We start from the raw sequence: 12,737 nt of genomic DNA, 5'->3' as shown, positions 1-12,737 counted from the left end.
AAACACTTTCAACCGCTGAAATTACACACAAATCCCTGACCGGTTCAGTTTCCATGTGCGCCACAGCATGTCGCAGCAACGCATGGCTTTCTGCACTTCACCTCCACGCTGGGTTTTCCAGTGCATCAGCACACTTTTCATCTTAGTCATCTGGCATAAATCTGCCAACACGCCCACAACAAAGAAAACATGCACAGCAACATGTCAGTCAGGGTTGCATGGGAGTCCAAACATGGTGAGCCATTCGCAGACTAAACACCGCACACAGTAAACACGTTTCTCAGTCATCCTGTGCAGTTTGCAGCCACACAAACACACAACCTGTGTACTCTTGAGTGAATCATTTAGAGTACAGTGTACAAAATCTTTTGTTTGTTTTTCCGACACTGGAATGTATTCACATTTCAACACATCACTATATTTGTCTTATACCCAGCACAGTTCCCCTGATACACTGAGTCGGAGGGAGCTGGAGAGGGAACAGGGGCTCATGGAAACTGAGCAAAGTTTTTTTCACAAATTTAAAAAAGGAGATTTGTCTAAATTTGGAGGAGGAGGAGGAGGAGATTTGAGACTCGGGTTCGCTGAAGTATCACCGTGTTACTGACAACACATTGTCGGTGCTGACTAGGTGCACAGAAAACCAGCTTGAGATGTTGACGCTTCCTCTCTCTCTCTCGCTGAAGACACTTGAAGAATTAAAGCTACTTGACAAAAAGCTAATCTAAAAAAGAGTCTGTGACACCCGAGACACATTTCTGCAACTTGACGATCCAGTCAAGACGCAGGACCACACACTTTTTGATCAAAAGATCTCAGGGACGAGATTCCAGTGATTTGGGATCTCAGAATGTCACGTGATTTAACATGATTTTAGAATATAAACAGAGATGGAGACAGACTGTTGGCATTGTGAGGGTCACTGTGCCAATCTCAGCTGACATAGGGTGATACCCTGGACGGATCGCCAGTCCACCACAGGGACACATATAGAGATGGACAACCATCCACTCTAACAGTCCATTTTACCTAATCCCCAAATCTATGGAACTGTGGGAGGAAACCAGAGATTCATGCTGGAAGGTCCTTTTTCCGACTGGGTCATGAACCTGGGTCTTCTTGCTGCAAAGGCAAGAGTGCTGACCACTACACCAACCTTTGTCCTCACTGGCAGCCATGTTTTCAGTCAGAGGACGCCTCCATGTTGCAAGCTGTTGTTCATGCAGGGTGCGCTCGCAGTGTAGTGCCGGATGTTGTTGCCGTTGTATATTTCTGCAAACCACAAATGCTTGTGGCATCATGTTTCTTGTAAAAAGGAGTTACATTACTTATTTACACGGCTACATATGTAGGTGATAGTGTTTTTCCCCACGTGTCAATGAGGAATTTAGTTTGATTATAACCTTTTTAAAACATGGCAACAAGTCTGCAAAAAACCTCCGCTTTGTCTATCCGCTAACTTAACACCGAGCATGGCATCCTTCTTTAAAAGTGTCAACACTGAACAGGAAAATCAAGATTTGGACGGCAGAGGAACCACAACTCAAGTGTTTGTCACCTGTGAGAGCAGAGCCCGGGCCGGTGGTATTCTAAAAATGTCTCCTTTCACTGATGCCGTTAAATTTGTTTGAGATTGGCCTTTATTTGTTTGGAAAGTGTTTTTTTCCCCCCCGAGTTTAAGGGGTGTTTTTTATTGGGCAGTTTATATGAGTCACGTCTCACGAAAGTCAAGGAGGTCGAGACAGAAACAAAGAGCCATCTGCAGAGTGCTGATTACTTCCTGGAGGCAGCGTGCCCGCTCTGCGTGTCCTGTTTGCTGCATGGGAATCAGCCCAGTATGAACATCTAAAGGAGTTAATTGGCTGGAGGTGAACACACAAGCAGTTGTGTGTGTGTTTATACTTGTATTTGTTACCTCTTAAGGACATTTTCCAGTGTAAACACTGACCTTGTCAGGACAAATCATCCTCATGGAGACTAAAACCTGGTCCTTATGTGGCAGAACCTCATTTTTGAGGAACTGGTTAATTTTAGCGCTAAGGTTTAAATGGTGGTTGGGTTAAGGTTTGGGTTAGGCATTAACTGTTCATGGTTTAAGGTTATGGATAATGCTCCAAATGAATGGAAGTCAATGCAAGTCCTTAAAAGAATAGCTGCACAGACTTGTGGGTGGATGAATGCAGGGCATTGAAGTGATGAAAACCTTGTCGTATTTTACAATGTTGCTCTCATCATTGATTTTTTTCAATTCTTTTTACTTTAATTGAAATTAATTTGATAGAAAATGCCTTAATGTCATGTTCCAACATAATTCTCAGTGTTTCAGTTTTTTTTGGGTGCAACTGAATCGCATTACTCAGTATTATTCACTGGCGCAGTGAATAATGTTTTCTGATAACATGAACCTTTTCAAGTCGTGACCTACAGTAAAAGTAAAAAAACCCCAAAAATGTTGTTCCCTTTTTTGGATTGTCCTGCTTGAGGGAGTTTTGTAGTTGGCGTATTGATACAAAATAAATTGCATAAAAGAGGACATTTGAAAGTTGCATGACAAGAAACATCGCTCTCACTTCCACATTTCACTGTTTCCGAAGAAGAAGAAAAAAGCGGAAACGGTGGATACAGTGGGAAAGGAGCAAATATGACCGCAACAATGAACTGAGGTAGCAACGAAACACCGCCATCGTGTTGACCTTGCCCCACTTGAGAGGATATTTAATGTTTTAATCCTGAGAACGCACAGATTAGACGCAGGAACACACTAGGCGTGGGCGATATGGGCTGAAAATTTTTATTATTTTGGCATTAATGGTGATAACGATAAAAGTGGCGATAAAAATGCCTCGAAAACGAGAAATGAGCTCCTTTGAATCAACTCCGCCTTCCGCCGTGTTTGTTGTTGTTCTACACATGAGCTGCCCGCTCGGCTGTGAGTGCATCGCAATACGTAAACACGTCAATGCCTCAACACCAGGCATTTATCGCAATGGTTCTTACCTTGAATTTTGTTCACCATGATATATCGAGGATGATAAGATACTGTCCATCCCTACCACACACTTGCCGTTTAATCAAACAATTTCAGGGAGGAGATTCCAGGGATTGAGAAGACGGAATCCACTTGGCTCATACAAGTTACGGTTCTAAATACAAGTATGCAACATCTATTTCCCGGTCAACTCGCTCTCATTGGTTATTGCGGGGTTCTGCTCACGCCCCCAGTCGCTTTTCTGTCATAAATATCAACAAACTCTGATACATCCGATGACGTTAAAATCACGTCTGTTAATCCCTCACACGACTGGATAATTTGGCCAGAGAATCTGTTGAAATCTGCCTAAATTCGGATGCACCCACGTTTGTTCAGAAGAACCAGATTGGTACTGATTTCTAGGTATTATTACCTACTGCTTATCACCGTGAACTAACTCTGAAATATCCACCGCCAATGTAAAAACACACAAATGTGTTTGTTCTTTACGCTAATCTTTGTCAATTCTTTTAAATTTTGTGATGCCCGTTCCATTAACATGCATCACAAAGGTCACGTTCTCATGCAAGGACCGTTCAAAAAAAAAATCTGAACTCTCCCTTTCAGTTCTATCCTGCTCATATCTTTCTCGTTACAAACCCAGTGTTGCTCCCTGTGCGGGCTGAGGAAAACACCACCTCCTTCGCTGGTTTTCAAATCAAGAGTCTAAACCTTAATGGTTTGGAAACAAGTCTGCGTGTCTGAAAAGGAGCCACTTGGACGCGAGCGCTGATAAGTAATGTACACATGAATTACGCTCCCTGTGTTCTACGCTGCGTGCACCCAAACATGACCAGCACACCCACACTGACAGTTTTACCACACAAACATTTACACAGCAGGAGAGCTTTTCAGGTTCAGGGGAAAACAAAAGTTTTAAGAGAGAAACATGGGAGTCATTAAGTGTGGAAACTGTGAGAACACAACTTTCTGCCTTCAAAGGCCTGTTTCAGGTTGCATTGTCTCCTCGATTGACTTGTGAAGTAGATGACAGTCAGTATAGTGATCATTGCACTTCACTGTCTACCTGATGCTTTCCCTCACTGTGGTTTGGTGATACCTCTGAGCTCACGCCTGTGCTGCATGTCCTGGTCATGACCGGTCATATTATTATGCCGTTGGACTTTTGACCTGCTGACACAGAATCTGCGCGACATTGATTTGTTAATGATTTACTTCTCATTGCATCTGAAAAGCCATATATATATATATATATATATATATATATATATATATATATATATATATATATATATATATATGTGAGTGTATATATAGATAAAGATATAGATATTGCCTCCAGGAGAGGATGTTTGAACAAGTGTGTGTCTCCACAATTATATGTTACTATTGCTCATTCACAGATACATCACATGTCTGTTTTCTGAACCAAAAGGATGGCACTTACATTATTTACAGAGGTCCACTTTCCAAATCTTTGTGACAAATGATTTCGGCAGATATCGTGAGGGTGAAAGTGGCAAATTGTGTAATGCATCTTTTGCAATGCAAAATATCAAACACTCCTCCAAGAATGTGTGGGCCTCTTCAGTTCTTCTTCTTCTTTTTCTTTCTTCCTCTTTGCATTTAGTTCACACAGTGAATTTAAAAATAAAGTAAGTTTTTATGTATTTTTTTCTCCCCCTATTCCATTCCCATTGCTGCCTGGAAATGATGATTCTCTGTCGACTAATCAACATACTGCAGTGTATCTAACTCCCCCAAAAGAAGGGCATCAAAGCCTGGGATTGGATGATAAAGCAGTCGACAATGAATGAATGAATGAATGAATGTACTGTACATTAATTCCAAACTTTCATTGTTTTTGAATTCCAGTTTTTGAAATCCAGCTACATGCAGCTATAACCTCTCTGACCTCTGCACAGAAAACCGTGCTTATTTTAAACCAGCAGTGAAATGACAAATTGACTGAGTGGTTAGAGAGAATATCCTTTAACTAGAAAACCACATGCTTCATCCAAGTTCTCATTAGTTGATTTGCTCCAAAGTCGCCAAACACAGATGGTTCAAGTTGATTAATTATTGTTTCTAAATTTAGGTTTGAAAACAACATGTAACCCTGCCAGCACTCGAGAAAGCACCAGATAGGCCCTGTTTGTTCCTTTTTATCGCCAATTCTTCTGTATATCACTGCCATAACATTGCACGCACACATAGATGGTGGAGAAGCTTCAACTGAAAAGCTGCACATTCACTTTTACTGGGACAGATATGGAGAACTGCATCGTGGAACTGATGCTTTGATCTTTGCTTGCGTTGAGAGCAGATAAAGCTGAGAAATGTGGTAGCGCAAGCCCATGTCGTTGGTGGCTTTAGCAACATTAGCAATGTCAGCCATGACAGACATAACATAACTTCTGACCACTAAGTGTCACAGTAACTAATACGGGTGGGAATTACGGGGAACCTCGCGATACACGATACCTGGTCCACGATACCAATAACATCAAGATACAACGATTCTATGATCATCAATCTATTGCAATCATAACTGAAGTAAACAGAACGGTGCAGGTTTTCCTCTATTTATTCAACACGCTTTTCCACTACATGGTCCTGGCACACCTCTCCTCGACTACACAGTTGGTTTTCCATTACAATATAGTACCTACAATATAGATTTTTAAGTCTTTTTAATTGATCCACAGATTCTTGTGTCGGACGTCTTGCTCATGCACTCTTCCGGTGACGGCACTCTGACCAATCGGTGGACAGCAGTCTGACGACGTCGACGTAGTTCAGCTCGCTTGGAACCTCGCCAGAGCAGGTACTAAAAGCAAGAAAAACACGTGCTGTGCCAAGGTGAGTCGAGTCGAGCTGGGACCATGTAGTGGAAAACGGCAATAGAGAACAAAGTGCATACAGTGTCTGTATTGAACGTGATCTCTTAGCGTAGCTTTCTCTGCCATTATCCCGCTGTAAACTCCCTCTTCTTCAGGCCAGGCAAACTTTGCCCAAGTTTCCCCTCTGTGACTGTTTAGAGTGCCTGGTGTGTTGTATTACAACGATATATATATCACTAAATCAATATTTTGACCCACCTCTAGTGACTACACATGGAGCTTTGATGATTACCCTGGCTTTAAAGCTCCTGCCTGTGTGTAACGTCCGTCACATAAACACTGCTAGTGTTGATGCCACACCAGACTTATCCCTATGTGACCCTGCAGCGCTTTCAGAGACGACGACTCCAAGTCCATATTCCAACTCTTCTTCACTATCTCACTACTTCACTAGAACCACGGTTAATTCCTTGACCCAAATTCGCTGCCGTCTCACTTTACTAGCGCTGCTGTAATGCTTTCGCCTCCCGTCTTCAGTCAGTTGTGATGGGAAATGCATCGCTCTGTGTCACAATGGTTTAAATGTAACAGACATTTGTTCATATTGAGAAGTTACAGCTTTAAAAGCGAGGCGTAGAACTGCACTCTGGTGGGTTGACTGAACAGTGGATTGGCCAGGTGCTAAGAGACAATGCTTGACTGCAGAGGAAATATTTTAACTCAAGAGCAAACCATCCGCGTATGCAAACTTAGTGTGTAAACAATGTGTGCTTCTCATTGTGTACCTGCCAACACCATGTAGGCCCATACGACTGTGTTGATAAAGCCCGTGAAATACTGCACCACTCACTTCAGATCAGGTTTTTGTTGGTCAATCTCCTTCCTCTGCCCCAAGATAGCACTGTGCTAACAAAGCACCTGACCACACCTCATTTAAGACCAACATGCCCATGGGTGCTCAGGTGGTGGGTGTGTACCGTATGCATTTCCTGTTTAAACAACTTGGGCAGAACAGGAACATGACGTACCGTTCTCACACTAGAGGAGACAGTTGTGTGTGTCGCGGTGCTGCTGTGCTCCAGGTGTTAAGATAGTGTGCCCTTGAGCCGGGTGAGATGCTCGTGCCTTAAATGGAAAGTTATGAACAGTGTTTTCCTCACTGGAGCCTCATTCAGCCGGGAGTCTCACCTGGTCCTTGTTACCCACAGAGAAAGAGAAAGGAATTTGTTACTCAGCTATATTACTCCTAAGCCTCTGTCTTTATAGAGCGAACAACGGAGAGATCGTTTTGATATTTGTAGAGAGCAGAGAGTAGATCAAAGTGAGGCCGGCAGCTGTGGATTGCAGGTGACTGGAAAAAGAAAATATGTTTCATTACAGCATTCCAAGCTTAGAGCATAGAAACAGAGTGAACAGAAGAGACGGGGAGAAAGTCTTTGAAAGTGATATTTTTAAAAGTGTTAAATGCTGACAACATATAACTGCCTGTCCGGTGTGCACCCCCCTTCATCTAAACCCATCAGACTCACTCTAAATTTGCTTTCAGTGGGAACACAAGAAAAAAACTGATTTTAGTCACTTGGAAAAAGTTCAGCCAAATGAAATATAGTACAGCCTTAATCTTAAGAGTATGTTTGATACTTTATCTCATCAAGACATAGAGAAATGAATTATATCACAGCACACGGGGGTTGTTGAGTCACTGCTGCCTTCATCACTTACTTGTAGTTTGAAACCTATTGTTTGAATTTGCCACAAATGTACCAAATGAGGCTACATATACCAACAGCATTCAATTACCTGTGAGCTAAAAACACACATTTTCTCTTTGGCCTTTGGTGCAGGAGGAGAAGTGGTTTCCAAAGCGTGTCCCATCACGACCCACTTCAAGGGATCTCTGACTAGATGAAACATAAACATCAACATCAGGTAAGAGTCAGGTAAAAGTATTATCAGGTAAATCATATTCATAATAAACAAAATGGTACATGATGCATTTTCCACATCACAAAGTGAAGTAACACAAACAGTCAATGCCTTTTGTTTTGTTGAGAAAACTGATGAAAATCAAACATTTCCTGATGGGAAAACAAAAGCAAAGTTGTAAATCTAAATTGTGAATTCAAAAAAAGCAAAATATAAAAATATGCATGTGTAACAAGAGATGAAAATAGCATATGTGTGCAGTCAATACAATATAGAGCACTTGGAAATAAATAAGTAATATGGAAAATATGTAGAAACTAAGCCGAAAAGTACAATCACTCAACCACTTCCTACAAAATGTAATCTCACCTACGTCTTCTATGATGACCAAACAAAATAAGTTTCACGTCCCATTATTGAGGACCTTCAGGGTGAGCATACACTCTTTGAACTTGATGTCTGGTTTCCAGGGGTTAACTTTCACAAAAAGATTATTGATACATTCACAATAAACTGCACTTGAACACATAAATTCGTACATTCATAGAAATGCAATCGCAGCAAAGTCCACCACTTTTACTTTTGCTTCCACAGTGGAAATACCTGGTCTGAACTCCACATTCTATGCTGTGGAATCGCCGCCTGCCTCTCCCACACGTACTGAGCGTCAGGGGAGGAGAACATGTGCTTTGAGTTTACTCAGCCTTTAGAGTGGAGGCCAGTTGGAGAAGAGAAATGCCAGGTTTGGCCCGGGCTTTAGGTTTGTGAGGACTGATCTGGGTTTTATCTTTGTTTCCTTTATTGGGTAATCAGGAGAGTATACTATCCACATTAAGTCTTCAAAACTTTTGGTCAGGTTGTGCCTCTGGAGTCCAAAATTGACTAAGATAATTTATCTACGTCATTTCGGATGTTCCACTCTTGTACTTTTGTGTGCCTGGAAGATGTGATGGATGATCTATTGTTATGTACGGCAGTAAAGTAGAATTGCAGCCCAGATGTGCAGTCGGGCCAATCAAGATGTTTTTTGGGTCAATTTGAGCAGATGACAAGTTCCTATTTAGATCTCAGTCCCACTTTTTTAAGCTATACAGATTAATTTAGAAAGGTTTACTTCACAAAAGGGGTCAAGGTTTAGACAGTTTTGAATGTAATGACCAAATGTATGTGGACAGGAGCTCCCATTTAAATAACTGTGTATTTCCGGTGATGTTCCAAGCAAAAAGCAAAAAGCGTACCAAGTACCCTGTGGTGCTTGGAACATCACGGGCAATAAAAATCCTTTCAGCGGGCGCTTTTAGGTTCCTCCTTTTCACTGTGATGACGTTTTTAATCAATAATGTAGAGTGTTTGCTCAGTCAGTGCGTTAACATGCATGTTAACAGTCCAATTTTAGTTGGACTAAGACGATAATAATAACATTTTTATAGTTATGTCAGATAGTCAGATAGTAAAATCAAGCTAGTCTTAGTCGGACTAACATACCTGGATAATGCGATTCATATTCTGATTACTCCTGCATGTATACGCTTAGTCGGACTGAAGTCGGACTTGGCGTACTATGCATGCATCAAAAGTTCCTCCCCGGTCTTTGACCTGGAAGTAGAAGGAGACGAACACAGCAACCACAAGAGCCATATAAAACATACAGAACCACAGCGCGATCCGTCTCACTGTCCAACTCGCCGTTCTGTGTGTTTTTTTTCTGTGATGTTAAGGTCAACAGGAAACTGATTCAATACAGAGAGCTTACAGAGAGATACAGTGCCAGCTACGGAGGCGGAGTCAAGGCGATTTTGTCCTCCGCATTTATACTCGTACTTGGCAAGTTGTCCGATTGCATGTTTTAGTCAGACTAAGGCCTTCGCTTGATTAAAATGCACACTTTATCCAATCAGGAACTAGAACTTAAAATGACAGTCCTCTCTCTGCTTGTGAGGTTTAGCTGTTTGTTGGTGAATAAATGCCCCACCTCACCAGACACATTCATGACGTGACATATGGAGGAGTGAGGGGAATGCAGACTGCTATCAACAGCAGCTTTTAATATGCACAACCTCCACCTTTGAGATTTTCCACCATTTTGGATGCTGTCTGCAAGGATGTCTGCCCATTCAGCCACATGAGCATTTGTGAGTTCCAGCACTGATGTTGAATGATACGTTCTGGCTCACAGAGTTCCAGCTCACATCAAAGGCGCTGGACACGGCTGAGGACAATGCAGGCCAATCTACCGCTCTACTTCAACAAACCGGTGGAAGTATTATAGTCTACAAATCTGGTTTTGTCTTGTCAAAACAGAAGGGCACCGACCAAAATGCGAGACACTAGTGTCAGTGGAGAAACCATTAAACAAAGAAGTCTTTCTCATATTCATGTAAGACTGAGGCATCAGCGGCTCAGGAAGTAGAAAGGGTCGTCGGCTAATTAAAAGGTCATGGTTGGATCCGCAGCTCCCTCACTTTGTGCGTCAAACTATCCTTGGGCAAAGACACAAAGCAATGCTTTTTTATAAGCCAAAACTGTTTCAATTCAGTATCAAACCAATAGAAGAATTGATAAGTTAGGTGTTTTTTCCTGATAATGCTCATATAAAATGTCCTCGTAATTTCAATATTTATGGTTTGCGTTGGATAGATTCAGACTGTATATTATTTAAAAACATGAAATTAAGAACATCGATGTGCATTTTGGTGGTAAGATAATCTACAATAATATAATATATGTCATGTGATATGGTGTGATAGAATAAGATAAGAGAATCCCCTATTTATCCAACCACGGAGAAATGTGCAGTGTTGCGTCAGCAGACATGATAGTAAAATGTAAATATAATAATCAGTAAGCATGACTTATAAACACCAAGAAATATTAAATATTAGAAACATAAGTGTAGTATAGTGTAGTAGTTTTAACACTTTAACTAACACCCTAAGGCACAAACACATCACCCCTGTTTTATGTCAACTTCATTGTCTGCCGGTTGATTTTAGAATTGATTTTTAAGATTTTATTCTTTGCTGTTATAGCCATGGCCTCGCGCAACCATATTTAGCAGAGATTTTAACTGTGAAAATGACAGGGTTTTACGCTCATCAGGTCAAATTGAGTATTTTTATTTTTTATTCTTTCTTTTTTTATGTAACACACTTTGAGTACCTTGCAGATATTGTAACACACTATATAAATAAACATTGATTGATAGCATACATACATGCATACTCAGTCCAAACCAAGTGACCGGTTGCATATTTATTAAATATTTGTTGAATACGATACATGTCGCCATACACAATTAACCCAAATAAACCATCTGCATGTTCCCACACAGCTATTTATTTACAGTGTGTGAATCCATTCCATGCAAATACATTCTGTGTTTATTCACTCAGGATTGTTTTGAGCAAGGACAATAATGAACAGTGTAATCACCCGAGGGCTGCACATACACTCATGATATGTTGCCTCAGCAGCATCAGTGAGGATCATTTATTCAGTCGGTCATCTAAGAATCAGATTTTGCTTACGTAATTGTAAATGTTTGTTTATGAGATCTTCAAAGAGATTGGTGTGCGTTATGACACTCTCTGACCACAAGTAACAAGTAATCAAAGTGGCCAAGATGCTCCTAAAAACACATGTTGCTACTCAGTGGAAACAATGTGATGTGTGATTTTTCACCTTTTTTGGAAACAATGTTTTAGAGATTTCAGATGTCGGAACACACGCTGTTAGAGATTATGCACCATGTGTTAATGTGAACCACTTGTACATTTTGGTAGGGTTGTTCTGTTTGTTTGTAGAGTTATAACTGGCATCTCACAGCAACTGTCACGTAGTGTTATATTACCTTTCATATCAGACTGATGAAAGTTCAAAACATGACATGTTTGTTTCTTCATATTGTGTCATAACTGTTATTATTATTATTGTTAAGTCATAATCTGTTTACGATCTCTATAATGCAAAATGAAAAAAAAAATAGTTGATTACAGCATTCTTAATCAGACATAATGCATTATCTAACTCCTCAACCCAATTCTAAACCAAGTCTTAACCCTATAAAGTTGTGAGGACCAGCCAAATTGTCCACTCAAGGTCAAATTGTCCTCAAATCCTCAAAAAAACCCTCCTAAAAAAGACATGTATACACACACATACACACACTGAAAGCAAACAGCATGAGATGAATCAGTAAGTGCAGTGTGTGAAGTGGTGATTTGCTTTGTTTTCATGTTTACTTGTGCAGGCTGGAGGTTTACTTTAATAGTCAATAGTAGCCTGCTTGAAAACCAGTTTTGACAGTTACACACACACACACACACACACACACACACACACACACACACACACACACAGTTCCTCAGCAACATTTACTCTCAAGTGAAGCTTTGACGTTTGTGCTCATAGATTCAGAGTCGGTGGATTCTTTATAGCACTTCATAAAACCCACATTTAAAGACTTGCTATCATGGGATGCTTTTTTTATATCATGTTTTCTTGCTTTTATGACCAAGGACGTTATGTTTTTTGGCCAAATTTGTTTATTTGTCAGTCAGATTGTGAGATTACATATACAGTATACAGAATACAGTATTCCTATGATACGTTCACCTTATTTATCCGATTGATGTTTGCTGCTACTCTTTTGCTGTTTTGTCAACATAATTTCCCCCTGGAATGGAGGATTAATTAATTTATGCATAATAAACATATGCTAATTGGACATAGGTAATGCAAATTTTAATCTGTAGTCCATGGCCAAATGTCATGATAGCCTCCTTAAATTAACGTTAATTCTCATTATTATTGCGCAGACACGATGTTAAAAGAAATTAATTAACAGACAAACTGAAAAAGAAAAAGAGAAAAAAATGTTTTTTGGCTCTTAGGATCGTAGGATGACGTCACACCACGTCCGCCTGCCCTTTCACTCCGTGCGCGAGCTCGACAGTCCAAAGTATAAAGTAGCGCGA

This window comes from Solea solea, chromosome 12 (genome assembly GCF_958295425.1).
Source record: "Solea solea chromosome 12, fSolSol10.1, whole genome shotgun sequence".
Taxonomy (NCBI): Eukaryota; Metazoa; Chordata; class Actinopteri; order Pleuronectiformes; family Soleidae; genus Solea; species Solea solea.
The sequence above is the reverse complement of the archived record's forward strand: the minus strand, read 5'-3'. Positions refer to the sequence as shown.